At 43.7% G+C, this 6,295-nt stretch overlaps 1 pseudogene; it reads right to left on the reverse strand.

Moving 5' to 3' along the window:
* Positions 1-5,699: 5,699 nt before the first annotated feature.
* On the reverse strand, positions 5,700-6,295 carry LOC101271595 (60S ribosomal protein L9-like; annotated as a pseudogene).

Below are 6,295 nucleotides of genomic sequence, written 5' to 3' on the forward strand. Positions count from 1 at the left end.
AATTATATCCACACAGATCTAGATACTTGTAAAGTGTTATTATGGGTGTTATAGATGATTTTCATTTTGTTCTTCGTATTTTCTGATTTTTTGAAAATTTCTATCATGAACATGCATTATTTTTATAATCAGAATCAAACTAATGAGCCTTTTAAAACTAGCAAATGGGCAAAAATAAGTAAAGGTCGATCTGCTTCTATAAATTAATAAATTGATTTTCCATTTGCGAGTCAACCTATATATATTTAGTTAGTACAAGTTGATTTTCCTCTTTTTTTTAAATTTTAATTTTTAATTTTTGGCTGCGTTGGGTTTTCTTTGCTGCACGCAGGCTTTCTCTAGTTGCCAAGAGCAGGGGCTACTCTTCGTTGCGGTGCGCGGGCTTCTTATTGCGGTGGCTTCTCTTGTTGCGGAGCACAGGCTCTAGGCGCGCGGGCTTCAGTAGTTGCGGCACATGGGCTCAGTAGTTGCGGTCGCACTGCGCAGGCTCTAGGGCAAGCAGCTTCAATAGTTGTGGCACGCGGGCTCTAGAGCGCAGGCTCAGTAGTTGTGGCACAGGGGCTTAGTTGCTCTGCAACATAACTTGGTTTCTGAACATTTGAACCTGACGACCAGATCCTGATGGGTAAAGCCCATTGGCCAGTTTCCTTCCCCACTAATTTTGCAGCCTGGTACAAACATATGGATCTGGAGATGAAAATTTGGGAATTGTTCAGCAGTGAGAATGGATAAGGTCACCAAAGAAATGAGTGTGGGTGGAGAACAGATTCACACGTTAGCCCCAAGACACCCCACATTATGAGTACAGGGGATGAAGCATGGAGCAAAGGGCTCAAACCAGTGACCTTTGCGTTGGCAGGCGGATTCTTAACCACTGTGCCACCAGGGAAGCCCCTCAGAAGCTGTTTCTTTGCTAGAATATATCAACACAGCCTCTGGCACTTGATATGTGGCTAATGATGTGGTAAACGTGTTCTTTTCAATCCTCAGCAACAAGACAGGATCAAAAGCAGGTCGTAATTACATGGGGCAGTGGTAGACATTCACTGTCTAGCCTGAGGCCTACGCTCTCTTTATCCTCTGTCAGTATAGTCTACAGGGACCGTGGGTTCCACACAACATCATACTGGCCCAGACCAGTATGGTCCACACCACAGGCATCACTCACCTGGATTGTAGCCTCTTCACTGATTTCCCTTCCTCCACACGTGCCCATCCCACCAGAGCAAGCAGAGTGAGTGGTCTTTATAAAAATTATACCATGTTATCTGGTTAAACAGTGGCTTCCCAATACACTTTGGAGTGAAATTCAGACTCCTTACTGTGGCCTTCAAGGGCCTGTGTGACCCAGCCCTACCAGCTCTCACTCTCATTCACCATTTTGCAAACACTTGAGCCATTTTCCTGTTCCTCAAATGCTTCAGGCCCATGCCTGCTTTAGGGACTTTGCACACAATGCTCTCCTAGTTTCCCCTTTTTTGTGATTCAGGCATTGGCTTAAATGTCACCTCCTCATTGCGTTCTCCTCTTCTGCCTACTTTAAAATTCAATTGTAATAGTTAACCATGGGACTTCACTGGTGGTCCAGTGGTTGGGACTTCGCTGGTGGTCCAGTGTTTAGGACTCCACACTTCCACTGGTTGGCGGAACTAAGATCCCACATGTCACAAGGTGCAGCCAAAAAAAAAAAGTTAACCATGGTAGTCGTTAGTGCTTTTCACCAAACATTTTCTGGTCCTCCGCCTTTCTAGACACATGGTCTTTGCCCCTTTGAAGTTAGGTATGACCATGTGGCTGTTTTTGCCATATGAGATTTTGACAGCAGAAATTTAAAAGCCAGCGCTGAGCTGCCACATCCCTTTTCCCTGCCTTGGCGATCATGGAAGCATGTGTCCAAATTGAGCTTCCATCAGCCTGAATTCCTGAGGGACTGAGGGTGATCAGTGCTTCCCTTCCAACCTGTGATGGATGTGTGGCATGAGTGAGAAATAAACCTTTATTATTTCTACCACAAGGCATTACCTTATTCATCCTCATAACATTCTCTTTTAAGAAAGGCAGTGTCAAGGATCATGACCACAATTTTACAGATGGGAACACGAAGACAAATGGAGCTAGTGACTTGCCAAGACCAGAGAAAAACCTGTAGCAAAATTCGGGATAGAACTTGTGCTTTTATAAATTCAAAATCCTTTCCTATTTCTTCTCAATGATATGTCTCAAATTTGTCTTAACTTTAAGCATTACTTTATCTATAAATTAGCATGTTTAGAATCATGCTAATGATTATAATCTAATTTTATTTGAGAAGTGTGCATCATGAATCTGGCAATTTCTAATCAAATAAATTATAAAATGGTAAAAAAAAATAAAAAACACCTTTATTGTTTCAAACAACTAAGATTGTGGGGTTGTTTGCTATTACAGCATAACTAGCCTGTCCAGACTTATACCCTATAGAGCCAGGTACTTATCTGGGTGTTTTACATGTATTAACTCATTCACTTCTCACAACATTAAGTAGGTACTATTATTATTCCCATGTTACTAATACAGTGACCGAGAAAAGTTAAGTAAAGGGCAGAGGTAGAGTTTGAACCTGGTTAGAGATTTATGCTCTTGGTCATTCTGCTATACGGCCTCTAAAAGACGTTCAAACTCATGTTTGAACAAGGGATTGACAGAGTCATGGGTTTTATTACATATTCATACATATATAGAGAAAAGGGAACTGCCAGTTTTCATCCTTAGAATGTGAGAGTGTGTGTGTGTGTGTGTGTGTGTGTGTGTGTGTATCTTTTAGGAATACAAGGATGTGACTTGATATATTGATTGCTATTTTAATATCAATACCAGGACAACAATTATCAAGTGTAACAACCAATTAGAATAACAGATTTGTTTTCTTTTTTTAAAATTTTTGGCCGTGCCACGTGGCTTGCAGGGTCTTAATTCCCCGACCAGGGATGGAACTGAGGCCCACAGCAGTGAAAGCACGGCGTCCTAACCACTGGACTGCCAGGGAATTCCCTAGAATAACAAATATTTTAGAAGTTAAAGGTTATTTTTACAAGATCTGAAAATAAGTCTGAGTGTCTTAAAAAGACCCTCCCCCACCTTGTAGAAATACTTCCAAGGACTTTTTTTTTAAATTGTTTAAAACAAACTCTCTTGACGTATAGTTTACAAATAATGAAGTGCACGCGCATTCTAACTGTACAGTTTGATAAGGCTTGACAGATGTCTACACCTGAGTGCCTACCAGCACTATCAAAATACAGAACAGTTCCATTACTCCAGGCAGCTCCCTCCTGACCCTGTCCAGTCTGTCCTGCCTCCACCCCTGACCCCAGGCAACTACTGACCGACATTGTGTCACCATAGAGTAGACTGGGCTTTTCTAGAGCTCCACATAAACAGAATGATACAGGGTGCTTTTCTGTGTCTGGTTTCTTTCATTCAGTATAATGTTTTTGAGATTCTCCATGTTATTGCACATGTCAATATGTCATTCCCAAGGACAGTTTTTAGTAACAGAAAATAGAACAAGTTTCGGTTCTGGGCAGAACTTTCATAACTATTCCCAATTCCATACTTTATTCAGATAAGAGTCTTTGAACCAATTTTATGACCTGGAATGGTGTCTACCCTCTGCTGCTTGGAAACAGGAAATTCCTGAAATTCCTTTTCTCTTGCAACATTTTCAAAACTCAATACCAGCTTTCCATTAGCACCTAGAGAAAAGAAAGTTCAGGGGAGCGCCATACCCGCCCAATGGAAAGGAAAAAGGCAAAAGAGAATTCTAAGCCAGAGGAATAAGGGGCATGTAACGTTCTTCTCTGATACACCTGGTAGGGAATTCCCTGGCGGTCCAGTGATTAGGACTCCCCACTTTCACTGCTGAGGGGGCAGGTTCAATCCCTGGTCGGGGGAACTAAGATCCCACAAGCCGGCAGCACAGCCAAAAAAAAAAGAAAAAGATACACCTGATAGAAGTTAGCACCTCTCCCATCACCTTCTCACCTCTCCCTGATCTACCCCTGACACTTCTCACGATCTGAAATGACTGTGCCCACTTCCTTTCCAGAATGCCGGACACGTGCTTTGGCCAGCTCTAGCGGTGCTGACAAATGTAGCTCAGGCCCATCCATTTTAATGGCTGGAGAGTATTACATCGTGTGAATACACCACCACTGATTTCACCCGTTTTCCTGTTGAGGATTTAGGTTGTTGCCCTTTTTCACTTTCCATCAACACATTCCTCAGGTACCTCCTGACCTTGTGCTCACACGTGAGACTTTCCCCAGGTGTTTCCTAGGGATGTTGCTGCTAGGCTGGAGGCTCTGTTCATCTTCCCCTTTACTACAGCTGAGCACTCTCCGTGGGGGCCGTGCACACCAGTGCTTTTCCTCCCAGCTACCCCATGGAAGCTGAAGGAAAACACCCAGCCACCAGCCCCTCACTGGACCCAGCGCAGGCCCTTGTGTCTCTCCCCTTTCACCACTTCTGCTTGTGTCTGGTTCACAAAGAGGTCTTCCTTATTTTTATCTTGACTAGATTTTATCTTGACTAGATTTTATTCGTTTTTATTATATGTCTGAAGCATGGAGTCATGATGCTATTTGACTGTAAGTCTGTCCTAAGTGACTTTTCTATGCATCTCCCCCATCCCTGGGTGCCCTTCTACTGGTACACTTGCTCCTTGGCCCCAGAAATACCTTCCCAGGCTTGTCTTGAAGGCGGCATAGTTCTTTCTCGTCTTCTCTGGGTCATTTTTCTAAGCTTGGCTCACATGCCAGCTCTTTTGTTTCCTGATGGGGACAGGACTTGCTCCTAGGATAAGCAGCTGTCACTGCATTTGTAGTCAGGGTCCTGAACTGGAGTCCTGGCTGCCTGTCCCGAGCCAAACTGTGACTCTCTGGCAACTGACCCTCCTTTCGTAACCACAGTGATGTGGGCCTCGTGCCATAGGCGAGAGCATTCAGAGTATCACTTGGGTAAAGGTGACCTGGGCCTATAGGGTGTCCACTGGACTCCAACCGCTTGATAACAGTAGTATCAGCAGCCCCCCGCCCCGCCCCCCCGCCAGCAGACACTCTGCTAAGAGATTCTTACAGCTCTGAAAGACTGTAAAATGGAGTTATTCTTTCTCTGCTACAGATGAGGAAATTGAGGCTGAATTGAGAGGAGAGATGAAATGACTTGCTCAAGGAAATACACCCAAAATACATTGACTTTTTTTTTTTTTTTTTTGGGCACAGCTTGCAGGATCTTAGTTCCCGGACCAGGGACTGAACCCGGGCCCTGGCAGTGAAAGCGCCAAGTCCTAACCACTGGGCCGCCAGGGAATTCCCTACATTTACCATTGTTGCTGGCACATTCACTCCTCTCCTTCCCCCAAATTACCCTGCGTCCAGAAGACTTTCTAATGTCTAGGACAGAAGATAATATTGATAGAATAAGCTCCCCCTGGTGGTGAGGTGCATCAACACAAAATGTCCATGAAAAGATGTGAGGGTTCCAGCCTTGAGTATAACAAGCAAGTCACAGGACACTCAGCTGATCAGAGCACAAGTGTGAGACTTCTCATTTTTTTTTTTTCCAATAGATAAGTTTCACTGCATTTTAAAGATATCACAAAGAGGTCCTGGGAATCATTTGGTATCTTCTTGTTTCCATAGCAAGACAACTCTTAGATCTTATTCATCAGCCTGATGATTTGTTCCTTTTTCAGAGACATAGATAACATCCAAAATGTTCTGATACCCTTATTTTTAACTGTGTGGCTTGCTGAATCAAAGCAGCTGAATTTGATGCAAAGTCAGTGCAAATCACTTCCTGGGCTTGAGATACTGAATAAGCAATGCCTGGCCTCATATGAGCCCTGCAGATTTTTCATCTAAGAAATTTCCAGTATCAACAAGAGACCTGCTCTCCTGAATAAATACATGGGTGGGGAAGTGAGCATACACAGACGTACTCTTGTAATGGAAGCCTAGTGGAACACCCTTGATCATGTGTTGTATTGGACTTGGGACTGCATGAACTGGAGCCGGTTCCTTTCTCTTCTCCACTGTTTGTCAACCTGGAGTCCCTTCCTATTCTTTCCAAGGAGGCTGAGTTCTATACTGATGTAGTCCCTCTGCAGGATTCCTCTGGGGCCCTTCACAATAATTGTGTGTCCTTCTACAGTGATGTTGACATTTTCTGGAATGTCGACAGTCTGGTTGCTGAAAATAGGCTTCATTCTCATGGTGGATTCAGCAAAGAGAGCATCTTAAGCTATTTTTTTGTT

This window comes from Orcinus orca, chromosome 16 (genome assembly GCF_937001465.1).
Source record: "Orcinus orca chromosome 16, mOrcOrc1.1, whole genome shotgun sequence".
NCBI lineage: Eukaryota > Metazoa > Chordata > Mammalia > Artiodactyla > Delphinidae > Orcinus > Orcinus orca.